At 28.7% G+C, this 20,878-nt stretch overlaps 1 long non-coding RNA gene across 1 annotated transcript; it reads left to right on the forward strand.

Annotated features, from left to right (window-relative positions):
- Positions 1 to 1,258: 1,258 nt before the first annotated feature.
- LOC129964192 (uncharacterized) lies at positions 1,259 to 20,640 on the forward strand. Its single transcript, XR_008784079.1, has 3 exons — positions 1,259 to 1,317; positions 5,624 to 5,695; positions 20,557 to 20,640. It is a non-coding gene; the product is annotated as an uncharacterized LOC129964192 (long non-coding RNA).
- The last annotated feature ends 238 nt before the right edge of the window (positions 20,641 to 20,878 follow it).

Consider the following 20,878-nt stretch of genomic DNA (forward strand, 5'->3'; position numbering starts at 1 on the left):
TGTTTTCCCCCTGCCTACATAAACTTTAATCATGTGGAAAATAAATCGAATAATTTTATCAGTCTCTCAGTTTAACTTATGTATTATAAAGATATTTTCATTTGACAGTTACTGACCCTCAGAAAATTTTTCGGATAATCTCATATAATATCCATGTGTGCATGCAAAAGCTGTAGTATTGAAATGCATTGTAAGAGAAATTACAAGAAACATTATCTTGCCATCATTATAGCAATAAAAATATTATGGAGTAACTTAAAGTTCCTCTAATGAAAACAACATAGAAATAACTTTGAGAAATATTTATTGAAATCCAATAAATCCAATAACTATTTATTGGAATCAAAAATAGAACTCTATAAAACAAGTAATCTTAAAATGCTTCACATTTTTTTTATTTGCTCAATTCACTTTTATTTATAAAATCTTTGTTTTTGGTTCTTCCAAATTTATTTTGTCTAATTAAACATAAAAGCAGTTATAAAAGCTTATAAAAATAGTGTACAATATCATAACATTAATAAGTGCAATGCTATCCAATTATAAATCCATATAATAACATATTTCAAATAATTCTTCGAATCTCTGTTTTCAATGAAGCAATGTTATTTCATCAAAATCTAAAATGTCCTGTTTAGTAATTTGTGTCAGGCTCCCCCTTTTTTGACAAAAAAAAAAAAAAAAAAAAAGCCAGAACCTTTTAACTGTTAGATTATGTGCCTAGCATTAGATGTTTCAAAATTTCTTAAGAATTCTCTATTAAACTTGATAAAATAAACATTGAAGTTTTGAAATAAAAATATTTTAATTGGCATTCGGGGAAAAGTGGAATTGACTCTAAGTATGAAATTGCTTCTGCTGAAAGAGACTAACATTTATATTGAGGTTTTATTTTGATTAGAAAAATTAAATAAATGTAATATGAAATAAGATAATTTATTTATGTTCGCTTTTATGGATTGCAGATAGTTAAAACATATTTTAAAAAGATTCAAATAGATAATATTTTTCAAAGCTAAGCAAAAAAACAAAACTTTAAAATTTAAACAAAAAACAAATTTTAATATCCTAGTCGTTTGTTAAAAATGGATAGTTTAACATGTCAGCTTGCTTATGAAACAGCAATTGTACAGCATTTTTTAATACAATATTAAGTTATATTTACTTAAAATAGTAAATTCAGAAAATTATCTAATTGCTGCATTTTGAATTTAAAAAATATATATAAATTTCGCTATTTTTACATTTTAGGTACCGGATCGATTAAATTATCAAAATTGCCGGTTCGAAGATAATTCCATCCTCACTTCTTATATGGTAAATAAAAACTTTCTTTCTAACTTTGAAGTATAGTTCATTTGTCATTTTAAAGATGTGTTAATTTTAGGTTTTTATTATTTTACCTTTACTTTATTGATTTTATCATTTTGTGCTTCATATCCTTTCTTCTTCTCAATAAAATGCTTTGTATAAAAAAAAGTGTTAACATTTAATATGTTAACACTTTTTAAACATCTACAACATTGATTTTTAAACACCTACAACATTGATTCTGACCGTTTTGACTGAAAAATTCCTAATTTAATAAAAATTTCAATGCTTAAATTTCAAGGATTTTAATAAATTATTTAAAAATCATCAGTAAACCGAGTTGATTATTTAGAAACGTGCACCATTTTTATCACTTTTGTGAACTATTATGATATGTTGCTAGTCAAATTGATTTTTTTAAAATTAAATTTGTTAGCATTCAGTTTAAACTTTACCAAAGAAAGTAAATGAATTAACCTGTCTGACTGTATTCAAATTAGAATATGGTTGTCTCCTCAGATGCCATCTTCATCATCTGACCACTTTTCAAAATGACTAGAATAATTTCAAAATTACTTTCACATGGCTTCAGTGATATTATAACTAAAGCCAAACTAAAAAAATTTCGCAGAAATTATGTATGAATTTTTTTGAATCCAATATCATTGCATTGAAAGGAAATATATTTTAAATGCTAATTTAGCTAACCAGATTTGTGTGTGTATGCTAATTATTAAAAAAAAAAAAATCGTTCTATTTTTACATTGCTTATTCCTGGAAAAAAGAATCAGCTGCTTAACTTGAAAAAAACAAATGTATTCGTGAATGGGATTTTACCTACGCGTTAACATTAAAACAACAGAGCATTGTTAAAGATCACCCATTCCGTAGAAGTCATTAGTGAATTCTTACGCAGATTCCAAACAGAACGTGCTTTCGCGAATAATTTGTTCCTGCTTCGTGACATCTGCCTTTCATAGATCTTTTCTGAATAATCATTCTCTGCCAGAACTCGGAATCTTACTTCACATTAGGACGGAAAGAAAAAAAACATCTGCCAGCGAAAATAAAATAAAATAATAATGAGGCAAGAGGGAGAAAAAAAAAGTAATTCTCGCTGCACCCTATCGTCCTGAAGCAGGACCTCGTCGTAAAGTTACGATTTCTGAAAGAATCCTTTGAGAGCGGGAAACATTTTTATGAGGTGCCACAAATGGATTTGCTTTCATTTGATACAGTTTTGCCTTTCCTTTTTTTTTTCAGGCACCGTTCTCAGTCACAAGAGAATCGTTTCACTTTATTTTTAGAAACTTTCTTAGTTTTATCTGGTGGATTATCCTCATTTGAGGGTGGGTCAGGAATAATTGAAAGGGTGGGTGCAATGAATGAGTGTATTATGTAACGGTGGTTGAATATTCGCTTTGATGGTCGATGTTCTATTGACGTTTGGGACACATCGACAGACGCTAAGTTGATACACTGGTGATATATTTGTGCAAATGATACTTTTCAAAGAAAATTGAATGGCTAAATTAAAGTAGTGACTAAATTTGTTCCGTTTTAAATCTGTCTTTCTTTTATTTAATTTTTTTTCATCACTTGGTAATACTAATTTTCTAAAATTTTGTGAACTTGCATACTCCTGACGACAATAAAGTATTTTAATATTTCTAGAGCTTAATTATTTGTTGGTTGATTAATTTTAGTTAAATATAAATTGCATATGTTTATCGCCATCTGATAATGAATTAGAGAAAAAAAATCTATTTTAAGAATTTATGATACTTATTATAACTAATTATGAAATATATTAAAGATTAAAAAGAAGAAACTAATAAAAATAAAAACTTTCTTAAAACACGCTTTTTTTAGCATACTAAAAATATAAAATATTCTTTTATCAAAGATATGTGGTAAAAAAGTAGATGTAAATGTAAGAGACTTATCAAGGAAAAAAGCCACAATAAATAACATACAAAAAAAAAAAAAAAAAAAAAAAACTGGGTTTTTATTACAAATTAATATATGTGTGATTGAAATTTCAATTCGTTTAGGGTATTTTTACAGCACCATTTTTTTGTTGTGATGCCACCATTTTTGATTTAAAAAATTATTATCCGCATTTTAGAATATTAATAAAAATATATTTTAAGAATATTGTATTTACTTTTATTATTTACTTATCTTCTATCTATCTATACTTATATAAAGCTCAATGTGTGTGTGTTGACGCTGTATAGGCCAGACCGTTTGACCTACAGCTACCAAATTTGGTACATGTATACCTTGGAGGTCGGGAATGTGCACCCTTTTCCCTTGGTCCCTTTTTTTGAATTTTTAATTAGAATTTTAATTATTAATTTAAAACTAACTTTCCTGCCAAAAAAATCTTCATTTTCCCCACCGCCAAATGAGTAAAGCTTCAGTTTTTTTCCCCCACGCCAATGAGGCTAGGCTTAACATCTTTCGGCCGATTATTTCAAACGATTCTGTTTATTTTCTTAATGTTTGATGCATTTAAATTAAACATTGTTAATTATTCGATCTTTCAGATTCATTCTAAAGTACTTTTGAATTAAAATAAAACAGAATAAAGGAAATTAAAATTTTCTAATCCCCTCAGCGTTACCCCAACTGGCGTAGAAAAATTCACGCATTTGCGTTACCGTAACTGGCGTTGAAAATTCAAGCATGCGCATTGTATTCTGATTGTTGACAACTATTTTCAACGTATGCGGACTTGATTTAAATTATTTTTAGGTTAGTTGTATGCTTTTGTAATTAAATTGTATTTATGTTAGTTATATATTTTTTGTATATGCTTATAGTTTTAAGTACGTCATTTTTTGAGTAGTTTTTTTAACCTGTTTTCGACCGATTATTTTAAACGATTCTGTTTACTTTCTTAGTGTTTGATGCATTTAAAATTAAACATTGTTAATTAATCGATCTGCTCATGATGAATCTGAGAAAATTTTTTGAGAAATTCTTGAGATATTACATAAATTAAGAAAGATATTCTTTAGTGCCCATAAGGTTTAAACGCTCAGTGACACTGTTTTCAGTAATCATATAAAAAATGCTTTCTTTCAGTAAAAAAATATTATTATATTAATTGCAGATTCATCCTTTCCACTTTAATTTAAATCATAAATTCTACGGGAGCTAACAGAAAATTAGAGAGATACATATTACGTTATAACTGAAGACCTTTATAATATTATGAGTGAATTATATGACTATCAAAATTTGAAGTTTTAAAATATTTTGATGAAGAAGCTATTAATGTAGGAATTGTATAAAATATTTAATTATTAAAATTTTAACAAACATTAAGATTGGCGAACCGGCTGATTGCCAAAGGCAGCTAGTATATAAATAATTCATATTTCAAAAATTCCAAAAAGTGTTAAAATTTTCATTCCTTTCTAAATAATTAACTATTGAAGAATTCTACTTCCAGCTTGTACTCACAGATAAAGTATGCTCATCTTTCTAGTTTTAAATGGCAGTTAAGTATATAAACTTCTAATATGTGCTGGCAAGTGCATCATCAATATCAATTATGAAGTAATCAAATGTTGTTGTTACAACAGTTCCAATTTTTCATTTTGCTCCTGTTTGGAAAACTCCTTAATATCATTAAAGAAAAGATGGGGGGCGGGGGAATAGCAACTCGAGTCCAAATACAGGAAATTTAAAGCAAAATAAACATATTTAGTCAGATCATTTGTTTATAAAAATCGCTTTAACAGTTAAGCTATTCCACTACGCACATATAAATTCCGCTTTTAAAAATTAGATGACGTACGTTTTCAAGGAGATATTTGAGTATTTTTACTATTACTTTTCTTTTTTACTATCAATTCCGGCGTCAAGCATTCACACAGGATATAAAAATGAAGGATTACGGCGATAATTTAAGTTTTCTCTCTAATTTATATTCTATTTACAAAACCATATAAAATTGCTTTATATGAAAAATGTGCAAAAAAATAAATAAATGAAAAAATATGGAGATTTACAAATGAGATTGAAGCAAAATATGGAGATCTGTTTGGAAAATATATATATATATAAATATAAATGTAGTACTAAGCAGAAGTAAGCAGCATATATGTAATGCGATTTACACTGAAAAACAAATATGAAGTGCTTGTTTGAATATTTCAAACTTTCACAGGCTTCAAATGGTTTCCAAGTTCAGAGAACGATTATTTACGCTTCAAAAGAAAAACAACACAAATAAATTTAAAGAATTATTAGCATTTATAATGTTTCAATTTCAAAATTTAGTATTTCCAATTTTCAGTTTTCATCGCGGAAAATGGTTTGCCTAGAATATTTAAAAGATAGTCAAAAAGGCGGTATCAAATACTAAAAGGTAAGCAATCATTTTACTATTGTTTCCCAATTATATTTTCTCGTACAAAATTTTTCGAAATTAAGCTATTTTAAATTAAAGTTCTTTATTATGTTTACCTGAATTGATGTTTTTTTAATTGCATGTACTGTTATTATAACTAGCCGCCTTTGGCGGCCAGCCGGTGAGCCCGTATTATTGCCGCTTAAAATGTTCAATTAATATTTTGTATAACTTGCTCTCATAATAGGCTTTTTTCAGCAAAATATTTTTAAGCTTCAGATTTTGATAGTCATATAATTCACTTATACTATTATGTAGACATTTAGCTGCCCTGTTCATTGTACTACTCATCGCCCTCTAATTTTTTATCAGCGCCCGTAATATTCAGTTTTTAGATTAGAGTGGAAATGTTGAAATTGCAATTAATATAAAGACGTTTTTTCCTAAATCGAAGTATGTCTTTTTTTTTTTTTTTTTAAATATGGCAACTGAAAGCAGAGTCACTCGACATTGGAGTCTTATATGCACTACAAAATAATTTTCATAATTTATAATATTTCAAAGAATTATTCAACAAAGATTTCACGGATTCATTTTGAAACGCAGTTTTTAGTTTTACTTTCAAAAAGGATTTAAATGATATCAGTAATAACATATTAGTTTATTACGGTCTATAAATATACTTAAAAATTATGAAGTTTAAATGTTAGACAGTCCTTTGGTTCTAAGGAATCATATTCTGCAAAATATTCTTGGCACTCCAACTTTCAAATAAATAAATAAATATACATATCTTCTGCATGTCAAATCTGTCAGATTTATTAAGTTTTGAATATTACAATTTTAGAACAATCAACATTTTTATAATCTAGGCCAATCGCTCTTAGAAATCGTGCGAGATTATTGGCTTCTTTGAGACGGCCGATGAAATAATCTAAAATCGCCCTTTTTTTTATAGAATCGTGATATTCAAATTTTCATTAATCGAACAGCATTAGTGATTGATTTAGTTGATTGAGGTGCAACTATTTTTGCTTAAGACATTAGCATCTCAAGAATATTTATTTTTAATTATGATTCACAGGGCAGAAGATATATGTAAAAATTTAAAATTCGCAATTCAGCAGCATTTATTGACTCTATTTACATAAAATATAGTTATTTATTTCATTTAGACCATCTGTTAGAAGATGTATATTTATTACTAAAGGATTTCAAATTAGCTATTGGCTCCGATTAAAGTAGATATCTTGTACATATTAAACTGTATTTGTCTTAAATAAAACTGTTTTATTGTATTAGTATTGTAAAAGAACATAGAAAACGGTCTTTTGTCTTAAATAAAACTGTTTCATTGTATTAGTACTGTAAAAGATCATAGAAAACGTTTCCTTGCATTTACTTTTTAGAAAATATCATTTTTCATATTTATTTCATTTCATAAAGACACGTGTTGAAAATTTCACTTTTATATGTTTAATTTGCAATGATTGTTAACTTATGTTTTAATTTGAGCTTTTGTCAACATGATGGCAACGCATTGATAAAAGTTAATTTTTCCCCATTCATAATCCGTTGTATTACTCATTTTGATGTTTGAACGATCAGATTCTGATATTAAAAATAATGGATAGTTTCCGAAAACAGTATTATTTTTCTACAAACAAATGCGTGTTCAGAGAAAAACGGGTTTCTTCTTATGTTATTCGAATGCATTGCAACTTTTCATAGTAAAATTTTAATACATGCTGCTATTCATATAATGTGTTACGTTTCGAATGAGTAATTGGATCACGCTGCCATTTCGGATAAATTTTTTTCCTTGAAATACATTTTCGAATTTCTCTAAAGAAATCGGGCACACATTACAACTTGCAATTTATCTATACAGTTTAAACTCAATCTTGGGGTATTGCAGCGAAGGACTCCAATGCATATGTTACACAAACATGATATGTAAAATTATGTAAAACTGTATTATTTCGAAGAAAGTGAAACAAAATAAATGAATATTCGTTCAAATAAGACTGTCACTTATGGCAGTTTGTATTCAAATAATTGAAAAATAAGTATTTTATCGCGATTTGGGATTGGTGGATCCAAATTTGATATTGAATGACAGTGAATATCTACCACCACGTATGTCAATCTCTTACACTTTAAATGTACTATCGAAAATCAAGTGTTGAAATTTGGAGAATAGATTGAGGCTCAAATGCTGTTCTTGAATAGAAATTTGTATGAAACATGGAAGTCAAACATAGGAAAATAAGATCTCATTCCTACGCGTATGAGTACTCAGAAAACTCTTTCAGATACATGAAGAAATTTCCTATTGAGCAATACGATGGCTATTCAAACTTGATGCCTTCATTGTCAAGCCTGTCCCGTTTTCGAATACTGGTTCCAGTTTATTTTAATTTAGTTACATTTACTTTCTATTTTGAAAAGTCATTTTAGGGCTACTTTGAAGAAAGTTGATAAAATTTGGATAAAAGCTGATAAAAAAAAATTTACGGCTATTTTGGACAAAGCTGATAAAATTGAGATAAAGGCTGATAAAAATTTTTAGGACAATTTTGGACTGAGCTGTCACTCTCTCTCCACTGAGAAAGGACACCTGAGAAATGAAATTCGACTCCGACGGATGTAGCATGCACATTTGCATGACAATTCTTCTGTGTCACCGGGTTTTGAATCTGGAAGCAGCCAGTCCCGAAAGCAAGACCTTACTATCAGGCACAGCAGCTTTTCTCGGATGTTAGAAGAAACGATAATGAATTCCAGATTCTCTCTAGATGAAAATTAGCTGAGAATCAGCACAGAGACTTAATTGTAATGTCTACAAAGAGAATTTTCCGACTGAATCTATTCAATCCTGCTAATGTATTTTCTGATGTTTTGAAGTAAGAAAGAGCAAAATATGGATGCTTTGACAAAAGTTACCTCTCATGGAGTCCTATGTATAATTTTTCAGGATCATAAACATTCCTCAGTTCATTTTTTAAGAATAAAAATACTTCTCTATTGAGACTAATCTGGTCGACGAATACATCATTGAAAATGACAATATCCATCACTGATGTGAACATTTATGATGCAATTGCGACTTGCTGTTTTTTTTTCTGATATATCGTACGATAGAGTACTTTGTATATAGTACTTTTAAAACTTCATAACTACATGAGTGAAAAAGACTCTCGCAAGACAATTTCATCTGTCTCTCATCAACTTTTTAATAGGCACTTCAAAAAGATCTCATAAACTGTGAATACTATATAACTATTAAAAGGAAATGTTTCAACTACTAATAGTTATATAGTCATTTTCAAATTTTTAATGTGGAAGGTTAGACATTCCTACAAAGATAAGCCTTTTTGAATATCATGAGTGCATACTACGACTTTTATAAGGTATAATTAGTTTTCATATATAACTGCATATCTCTATTAAATATTGTTAACGATCTATCCATTATTTTTCTTAGAAAATGTAAAGAATAATTGTGAGGCTATGTAAGCAAATGAATAATTAATTTTGTTTAGAATCCCATTTAATTATATTCGAAACAGAATTTATAAAGAAGCCACTATGAAAGATCAGTTGCTTTCCTAAGGCAATCAATAATAATAAATTTAAGAGAAAAATACTCTGACAATCGTAATAATTGCCTTTATTAGACGTTTGCTTTAATTATTGATTATTATGAATATATTCCTTCGGTTTTTAAAACATTATTCTTATAAATTTTGAAATCGCAGCTTTTTTTTTTTTTTTTTTTTTTTTTTTTTTTTACGTCCTTATCTTTCTTTTACTGATTAAAAATTTCTGACAACAGCAGCGATGAAAAATTCGGTATTCAGCTATGATGAAGAATAATTCGAAACTCTTTACATTTCGATCATTTTTAAAATGTGATGAGTTAATTTAATAAAAGTAAAAATTGTTTATTGAGTTAAAAATTTGCAATGATAAAGAACTTATAACTTATAATTTCGAATATTTTTTGAATTTTGTGAATGAATTAAAGGAAAGTAATAATAATTATTAATTGCTTGGTTTCGATTTTTGACACAGATTAAATTATGAACCATTAATTTATAGAATTAATTTTAAGAACGATAATTTTTGCAATAATGTGATTTGGAGGAAGGAATTCATGTAAATCTTCTCTGTTTTCCTAAGAACAGTTAAAATGTTAATATGTTATGTTAAGAATGAAAAAAAAAAAAAAAACCCCATAAAAGATTTCATTTTATTTATTCATTTATATTAAGCAAGTTAAGATTTCCATTGCTGATAATTTATTTTCTTCATTTATATAACATAAGCTCAAAAGATTTATTTATTTAGTCTTATATTATAAACTTATTAACAACATTAAAAGTTCTTTTTATATAAAGAAAAGTCTATAAACTATATGTGTGCAAAAAAAAAAAAATAAAAATGTATCGTTTTTTTCTTTTTTGAAAAAAAAGGATATGAATTTTATTATTGATCTTTCGATAATCAGCAGAATCTGAAGTCTCTAAAAAAATGAGATCGTACAACGTATCAAGAAAACTTAATGCTTTTATTTCAAACATCCGTTTCTGAAGAAGTATCGATTACAAATTAGAGAAAGAAGTTCAACGAAAGACTAAAAATAGCTTTCTGTGTGAGCATTAAAAAATACAAATGTTTTCTTAAAGATGCTTTTTATGTCCTTCCTCCGACTATAATTCTAACAACCTAGATTTGAATCAAACAGTCGACTGACTGACACACACGAACAAAAAAATGCATAAATGCTTACTCTGAATGTTTTCTTTGTAAGGAAATTTGAATGAACAAAACATGAGGAGGCAAAAAAAAAAAGTCGCATGTTTCTGTTAGGCGTGGCGTCAGCGTACTTACAAATAGCGCCAGACGGCAAGTTGAGCATAAATCTTGGGAGCCATGTTCCACAGCCTAATAAGGACGTTACTACGGTTATTAACGGCTTTCGACGACAAATTTCAATTAGATTGAAGTGTACGTACAAATCGTAAACTCGGAACAGTTTTATATAAAAGAACCACAACATTTTAAGGTGGAATTTCATATAATCCCCCCATCAAGCAATTTCTCTAAAACAGCTTTTGTTTACAGGTTATTTCATTCATAAACATATACCCGGCGTTGTTCGAGATGGAATTTATTGAATTTTAACCCTCGACAATATGCCTATGGAACGTAAATAAAGGATTGTTTTAAAAATATCTGAAATATTTTAATGCAGAATTACTTTATATAAAATATAACATTTATCAAAACTCTTATCGCTTGCAATTTTATTCTTAATATAAATAAGAAATAAGATAAATAAGATAATAATTTCCGTCAAATGATTTTTAAATTTCGAGCTACACTGAAAATTACTGATTACATAAAAAGATTTTTAAAATCTACCGAAAGCTAACTGTTCACCGTAACTCTTCTTAATTTTTAAAAGAATAAACAAAATTTAATAAAACATTGCGACTGCCAACTCTGAAAAAAAAACTATTTAAAATATCTCTGTTAATGCTAAAATGATTGTGTGTATATTTGCGCTTGTGTGTGTGTGTCAAGGCTCTACAGGCCAGACTTTTTGACCTAGAGCTGTCAAATTCGTCACAGCTTTATTTTGGAAAATAAAAATGTGCACCTCGGAGGAGCGATTTTTTACAATTTTAATTAATTAAAAATTAAGCTAGATTTTGATGTTTTTTCTGAGATAATTTCGGTAAATATTCATGTTTAAAATGATTTCTACACCATTTTAAAGTTGAATTTTTTTCAATGATGTCAATTTAGTTGCTAAAAATTCTTTAGTTTAGATTTAATTAATTTTAAAAATATTTTTAGGTATACTTCTTTTTCACAACAATATTTTCATTTTTATCAATGGAACTCATGCTGTTTTCACTGTTTCATCAAATACTTGATCACGTGATTGTCTTCTATTGTTGAAAGTCAGTTATCACGTATTAAATCAGTGTATATAATTATGTATATATATTTTAAAATAGCACTAGCCGCTTTCCAACTATTAGCCCATCATCAATATATCGAAAATAATATAATTAAAAATCAAAATCAAAGATTCAGCCCGATCCAATACGCTACCAATTTCAGCAATATATATTTATTTCTCATGAAATTAAAAATTTGCCTGCCTTCTTTTTATTAAAAGAGAGAGAGAGAAAGTGAAAAAAAGAAGGAAAGAGAATGGAAAATTTCCGTTCTTAGCCCAATTAGAATTCAAATTTTAGGCCAACCTATTTCCTAAGTAAATGAATATGAATACCTAGGGTTAGGGTTAGTTCTAGATGCAAAATTAATCTTTAATATTCAGATTAAAGTGGCCCTTACTAAAGCTACATTAACGAGTGTTAAACTCAACAATTAAACTCGATAAAATAAGCTCAAGATTAGAATCGAGCTCCTGTTCTACAAATCAATTACAAGACCTTGAAACATTGTTCCCGAATTTGAGGAGCCACTTTGGTAGGTAACATTAAGAAATTGTAAGTTTTTAAAAACAAATACCTGATATAGATTGTTTATGCCCTCGAGTACGTGAGAAGCATATTACTGCGTAATGATCTCCAAACTGAACCTGTTTCGGAATTTATCAAAGGAACATCAATTAAGTGCTTCAAAAAGTTACCCCAGATTCGCAACGGGTAGTTACACAGGCCAGCTTATGATCCAGCTGTTCCCAGCGCTATAAAAAGACCTAGAGCTGTAATAGACAATGGGTATTCTCATTGTCTTCTCAAAATTCTCATCTTTAAAAAGACCAGGCATCAACCACACCGGATTAAAGTTTTGTCAAAATTATTCCTGTTTTGAATCTAGGTAGCTATAATTTGTTACACTTTTGACATTTCTGAAAATTTTTCGACCTTAAATATTGAAAAATTAAAGAAATATATCTTTAGTAGAAAGGCACTATCGATGTAATTCTATTAAATCCCTCCATTCCCCATAATTCATTTAAATATTATTTTTTAAAATTAAATTTGATCAAAAATTAAACGAAAGCCTTCGTTAGAGCTAGAGCATTATGCGCTTGTCTACTGTAGTTCAATTAAATTTGATCTTTTCCAAAATTTTACAAATTATAATTTGCTATTCTAAATTATGATGTTGAGACGCTTGTAATCCCATTGTACAGCCTCAGAACTCTGAAACATGACGAAATTGCTGTGGCCGTGTGAAACAAAAATTGGCTATCATCATCAATAATCATGCAAAGATCAAATTAATTCCATATTAAATCAATGGTATTCTACTCTAACTGCTGTTCGTTTCCGAAAGATAGTTTAAAGCATTATTTCTCTGTACTTTCTTTGTGACAGAGCTCGTATGTAACAGTCATTAAATAAATTATCTAATGTACTTATTTAAACAATTTTTACATATCTACACACAAACATACATACATATATTGATATTAATAAGCATATGAAACAAATATACAAACACACACACACACACACACACACACACACACACACACACACACACACACACACACACACACACACACACACACACACACACACACAAAAAGAGCAAGTTGTCTTTTGGTGATTTATCTAAGGGCCATGAGCTTTCAAATGAAATCAATCTAGTGGTTTTGGATGGCGAACTGTCTCGCAAGATTTCTGCGAAGAGAATGCACCACGCAGTTTCCCTCGAAAAAGTATGAAGCAGAAAGGCGGACGATCCTTGATGGCATATTTCGGAGTCACGAACTTTAATATGAAACCAAAATTATCGAAACCGGATCAGTAGGTGGAGATGAGCTAATGGTTCATTGGTTTTCCGTACTATTTTAAACATTTTAGATAATATAAAAAATCTTTCAATTATCTGCAAATTTATTTTTAATTATAGCCGGGAAAATTTTTTGTGTTAAAGAATTTGAATATCTTCTATTTCATCAAAATATTGCAGAGGTTACAAACGATTTTTAAAAATTGCAGAAAATTAGTTTTTTTCCTCATTAAATTCGTGTTTATAAAATCACATCATTTTACATCAACGGTGAATAAAAATTTCGGTGAAATGTCTGCAAATCATCATTATTTAAACTTTCCTTATGCTTTATAGTATTGCGAGTTCGCAAATTGTACAGACTAAGTCTGTGACAAAGGATACCGACGTGCTCTGATTGGTTTAAGCCTTGGCATCTTTTTGGCATCTCTTGGCATCTTTTGGCATCCATGGCATCTCTTGGCATGTTTTGCACTCATAATAGTCTAGTTTTCGCTTATTTGGCTCAAACCTTGTACCTTTCATTAGTTTTATGGAAGATACGAGTGAATATCAACACAATCTAATTTTTATTGATATAATTGTTTTCTCTAAATATTACTAGTAATACTCCTAATACTAATTATTATTATTAATAATAAATATTACTAATAATACTAGTAATACAAGTAAATGATGTTGTTTATGCACAGAAGTATAAAAATTAAATAAAAGTAATTAATCAACATATATTACAGCAATTAAATAATTCTTATTTTTCGATGATTTTCGTGCCTTTATTAGATAATTTATGCAGTCATTGAAGCCTGTTGCTGAACGTTTGTTACTTTCCCATCAACTACATATGGGGAGATGATTACTTAATGCCCAAATATGTAAGCTTTAACGTATAAATATGTAAGCTTTAACGTATAAATATGTAAGCTTTAACGTATAAATATGTAAGCTTTAATGGAATATGTGATTTCGTAGCTAATTTTTTTAGTTATATCAAAATAATATTAAGAAGAAACACATACAAAAAATATTTGTAATAAATTGTAATTTTTATATTTCCTGAATTTAGGTTTCAGGATTTCATCTTTTCTGCTGTATATGTGTTCCAGATTAATATTACATGTTAACCGTAAAAAATAGAGGGGGGGGGGAATAAATTCCCAAATTTTATTTATTTTTATAAAAATATATTTCGGTATCTTTTGGCAATGTTTTGCCAAAAAGATGCCAAGGCTTAAACCAATCAGAGCACGTCGGTATCCTTTGTCATAGACTTAGTCTGTACAATTTGCGAACTCGCTATAGTATTTGGAAACAATATGTGAAGAAAATCTTTGAGTTATTTGAATTTCTTTTGGCAATAAGAAAAATTAGCTCAGTTTTATTAGTATAGATTGTTAAACTGCAGTTCCTAGTTTTTTAATTGGTCAAAATCAGTTTCCCATAAGGGTTTTAATTTCACCTTCTTTGCAAAATTTTTTTATTTCATTTTGTTCTCATTCTAATAAATTTTGAAATTGGGAAATAATCGTGCCAAAATATTTTTGTGCTATTTACGCATGCACTAATTTTTAAAGGCAATATTTCATTGTTTTATTTTTCCTTAATAAAATGCATATTTTATTATTTAGTTTTAATAATTATTGCTATTTTTTTTCTTTTCTTCGTTTCATTCTTTTGCTTTCTTTTTATTCTTTTCGCCTGTTATTTCGATGCTTGCTAAAGTTCTCCATATGTCGGGAATGGAATTTTGAAAAACACGTGAATGTTCTTTTTTTACATTTTTGCTTAAATAATTTATATTCTTATCAAAGGAGACAAAACATTTTTGTTTTCTCTTATACGATGTATAGAGGAAATATTGTAATCGTCAAAAAATTTGAACTCGAGACTTTTATGAATCTCCAAGTTACAGATCTTCCTGAATTCGAAAAGCGCATTTTGGCATTATGTCTGTCCGTCTGTGAACACGATATATAACTCAAAAACGTTTGAGCTAAATGATGGAATTTGGTATATAAACTTCCCAAGTTGATAGATTTCTATTCAAATTTTGAACGAAATCCATTCACAAGTTGTCTATCTGGATGTTCGATTACAAGAGAAGGCAATAATTTATAAAAGCAAAGAGTTTAGTCAATAAAATTCGGTACGCAAATTTTGTTTCTAAAATATAGAATCTTATGAGATTTTAAGAAAGGGTTGACCCTCTGTCGATCTGTATTTTGACATATATATAAAAGCGATAATTCATAAACGGAATGATTTAATGAAATTCGATATGTTATCTTATGACTGCAACTGTTGTTCCATCCAATTTTGGTTTCATTCAATCAGCAAAAAAAAAAAGTTTCAAAATACATATTTTTACGATAAATTCTGTAAAAATGTTATATCCACATCAAAGATCTATATTTCATAGCTATGCCAAGCAAAACATTTGCAAGCAATGGCCTTTTCCAAGGTCCGTAATTTTGTGCTTCAGGAGATGATAAGACCTTAATTAGAGAATATGCCAGAAAGTTTTGGTAAGACTACTCCAGCTATTTATTAATATTTAAACTGCATGGCAGACATTGAATTTTTAATGACTATTCTGAACAATTTTGAAATTAAAAAAAAACTTTTATTATTTTATAAAACATTAAGATCATACCTTCCTCACACATTCAATAATTTAAAAGCGTAGAGGATATTGGCAATCTGGTATAAATACAATCGACGATATATTTTTTAAAATTCAAAACTCACACGACGTTGTTTTTGACAGGGTGAATGCGAGCGAAATCATAACAGTAAGTTTTTTTTTTCCATTTGTTTTTCTCTCCTTTCTTGGTAAGGTATTCAATCATATAAAGAACAGCAATAAATACCACACTCAATATGATTTTCCAGTCTTCAGCTAAATATATAATTAATCGAAAATAGCATTCTTCACAGTATGCTCATGTTTGTTTGAATGATTTCAGCAAAAATAGTTTTTTTTTATTCGACAATATTTAGTCTACATTAGTGTTAGGATCTTATCCATACTCTTCTCAAAAGATTAAATTTTTGCAATGACAACAATATAAAATAAAAAAAAATTATGACAACGAAGTCAAAACAATAAGAGCAAAAACCAACGGAAGAGGTCGCCTCCCAACTTTCCTCTCTAACATAAATGCTACCCTCCCTCCTCTCCGTTTAAAATTGTAGATTTTGTACAAGGTCGTGAAGACTTCGAATGTTCCTATTTTTACTTTCTAATTCCCACACATGGAAGTTGTTTGCTTTGCTATGTATATTAAAGATAATGGGTACCTATGTATTAATTCATGCCCCTTGTTAAATATTGATTATATACAAAACATTCATGAGCTATGAAATATTGATCTTTGGCCCGAATCTAGTTTTTGCTGAATTTAATGCATCTGGTGATATTTTTGGTAACTAATCGTTGGCATGCGTTTAATACACAAATACTAGAAAATAAAATACGCATTTAGGAAGACTTTTTTGCTCTACCCATTGAATCCGAAATTTGACATAAAATTGCAACTGCAATCAGTAGATTACACACCAAATTTCACTTATTTATTATCATTTTCTTTGTTATCATTGCATTTTTAAATTATTTTGTTTACATGCTTGCAAAAGAATAGACCAACAGACAGTTAACTTTCCGACAGATTTGTCTCTACAATTCGATAAAAGTAGGAACTTCAGATGCTAAAATTAATTTTATTTACTTAAATTGTTACATTTTTGGATTATCGCCTTTCTTTGCATGTAAAGTATAGACCAATACATGGTTAACCTACTGGTGGTTTTGGTTCCGGATTTGATACGAATCTGAACTTTAGGTCCCAAATCTGCATGTCAAATTCCATCTATCAAGATCTTTACATTTTGTAGCTTTGTGTTCATCTGTATTCGGATAGCCAGACAAATAGACTTCTAATGGATGGAATTTGCTGAACATTTCATAGAAATCTACAAAATTATTCTGAAGGCCATATACCAAATTTCATCCATCCAGCTCAAAGAATTTTTAATTTATCATGTTGACAGACATACACAATTTTAAAAGTATTTTTTGGATTCAGAGAGGTCTGAAAAGAGGACATTCGTCAAAATATCGTCCGAATTTTGTGACGTTTATTTTGTGTACTTCGAATAAGAAAGTAGGAAATAAGGGTCCTGCTCGTTTATTTTCCTACACGGCAATAATATCATGCAGAGATAAAAATCGGAAACAAATAACTGGAAATGAATAAAATCAAAATATTATTACTGAATGTTTTTTTAAGAATGAGAATGGAATTAAAATGTTTAGAGCAACGATGCAATTGTGTAGAAAATAATTTCCAGGATTCCTTGAGTTCATATTATTGTTCAATACATATTATTGTTACTATAATTTTATTATATTTTTGTTGTGATAAAATGTAGTTCATTAAAACAAAATGACATGATTAAATTGTTCTTGTCAATAATAAATGTCTTCGACAACTAAGTACGTCGAAGAATTTTGTTGAAACACATCTTGTCCAAATAAAAGAAAATAGTTTTTTTACATTATGATTTCATAATAATGAAAGAACATTGTAATTGCTCAACTATGCTCACAGAGTAGCGAAATTAATTGGGATGAAAATTGGCGAAATCAATCTAGTTGCTGAGGTTAGGTATTCTGAGTTTTATTTTGCAATCGCTTTCGAAAATAAAGGCGCAGGGGAAGACTTTTTTTTACTGAAAAAATTTATTATTCATTCAACATTTTTAAAATTATACCAGAAGTATTTTTATCCGGAATTATGCTGGAATTCAAATTACTTGTTTTTGCCTTCTTCCACCGAAAAGTTTTTTTTAGCACCTTTTAGGAGGTAGAATCTCTCCTCCCATTCATTAATTTCTAACTGCCTTTGGCGACCAGCCGGTTCGCCAATCTCAATGCTCGCTAAAATTTTAATAATTAAATATTTTATGTAACTCCTATTTGAATCGCTTCTTCATCAAAATATTTTAAAGCTTGAAATTTTGATAATCATATAATTCATTCATATTATAAAGGCATTCAGCCATAACGTAATATGTATCTCTCTAATTTTCTGTTAGCTCCCTTAGAATTTATGCTTTAAATTAAAGTGGAAAAATGGTTAAATTGCAATTAATATAAGAACATTTTTTACTGAAACGAAGCATTTTTTTAAATATGAGTACTGAAAACAGAGTGGCTGAGTATTTAAACCTTATGGGCACTAAAGAATATCTTTCTTAATTTATGTAATATTTCAAGAAGTTTTCCACAGAATTTTCTCAGATTCATCACGAACAGATCAATTAATTAACAATGTTTAGTTTTAAATGCATGAAACTCTAAGAAAATAAACAGAATTGTTTGAAATAATCGGTCGGAAACATGTTAAGCCTTCAAAACCAAGTCCGTATCCGTTGAAAATAGAGTTGTCAACAATCAGAACACAATGCGCATGTGTGAATTTTCAACGCCAATTATGGTAACGCAAATACGTGAATTTTCTACGCCAGTTGGGGTAACGCTACGCAGATTAGAAATTTTTAATTTCCTTTATTCTGTTTTATTTTAATTCAAAAGTACTTCAGAATTAATCAGAAAGATCGATTAATTAACAATATTTAATTTTAAATGCATCAACACTAAGAAAACAAACAGAATCGTTTGAAATAATCAGCCGAAAATATGTTAAGCCTATCCTCGTTAACATGGGAAAAAATAAACTGAAGCCTTACTCATTTGGCGGTGGGGAAATGAAAAGATTTTTTGGTGGGAAGTTAGTTTTTAATTAATAATTAAAATTCTAATTAAAAATTTTTAAAAAAAGGGACCCCAGGTGCACATTCCGGCCCTCCAAGGTATGCATGTTCCAAATTTGGTAGCTGTAGGTCGAACTATCTGGCCTGTAGAGCGCCAATACACACACACATTGAGCTTTACATAAGTGTAGATTATAATAGATTGTTGCAAATTTAGAAATTGTGCGACCAAATGTGAAATGAACTTATATTAAAAAATGTATGGCTTGTAAATTTACAATCAAACTATTATTTTCTGTATGTTTGTACATTTGCATTAGTGCAGAGGGTCCTTGTATAATTTTATAACAATTTTGACTTGAAATAAAAAGCAAATGGAGAAAAGCTCAATATTACACGAATTACCTTAGAAATGAAAAAAAAAAAGTTAATAGAATATTTTTTGTTTTATATCAGAATACAGAAAAAAAAAAAAAAAAAAAACTTCTAGTGGAAGATTTCTTTCTCAGAAAGAATTTTTGCTCATTTCCAAGTGAAAATACTCGTATACGATGATTAAAAATAAGCTTTATCAAAATAGCTTCTATAAACATTGATTAATATTCTAAACAGTGCTTCATATATCCGAAAAGTGATATTTTAAAATACGTTGAAAATTACTGAAATAGTCAAACAACTTGGTAATCTAGCAATGTAATTGCGGTAGTTTTTGAAACATAACAGATTTTAACTGGCATACCTTCTTTTTTTTTTTTTTTTTGACCAAGTGGAAAGATTTTTTATAATAAATATATTATCATATTTTTCATAAAATAAAGTATCACCTGCTATTTTAAAGAAATGAAGGATTTTGATGAGATTAGTAGTGGCTTACAAAGAACAATTATGAAATCAAAATAATTGATCGGCAGAGAGCGCTAAGCGCTATGCTGAAATGCTAAGTTATCACATTGTGTTATTTATAATATTGTAGCTAAATTTGAAGTAAGTCAAGAAAACAAGTAATATAACATGCTTACTAGGATACCCTGGAGAAGACTAGATCTCCCTTCAATTAAAATAATTTTGAATTTTATGAATATTTATTGTCTATAAATTTAAATGAAATTGTAATTTCTTTAAAATCTTTATCTTTACTTATAATTATTCGCCTGTGGCGACTAGTTTGTTTGCCGAGAATATTGATTATACTTGATTTCAGATCAATCGTTTTTTATTACCTCATATTCATGATTCCACTAAATTGTCTGACATTAAATCCGTGTTATTTTAATTGTCTGATTTAATTGTCCTTGTTTTTTTAATTATCTGTTTAGCACAGTCAGATTGCCTACCGTTTTACTATACCTAAAGATTACTTTCTTAACTTTTGCTGCCACCGTTCCGAAAATTGAATGGAGAAGGTAAGTTACTAATTTTACTTTATATATTTTGAAATATAATTTTTTTCGAAAATATTATAGAAAAGTCCTATTTCTGCATTTTTCATAAAACAACTTTTGTATATAGAATGCTATGCAATGGAATGTATATCATCTGATTTCGCACGACAAATTGTACACAGTCACAGAAAAGAAAAGGACACAGTTCTCTGTGCTCACAGTTACACATCGTTTGCAATATATACAGTTACCCGAA

The sequence above is a fragment of the Argiope bruennichi genome, chromosome 1 (genome assembly GCF_947563725.1).
Source record: "Argiope bruennichi chromosome 1, qqArgBrue1.1, whole genome shotgun sequence".
In the NCBI taxonomy this organism is placed as follows: Eukaryota; Metazoa; Arthropoda; class Arachnida; order Araneae; family Araneidae; genus Argiope; species Argiope bruennichi.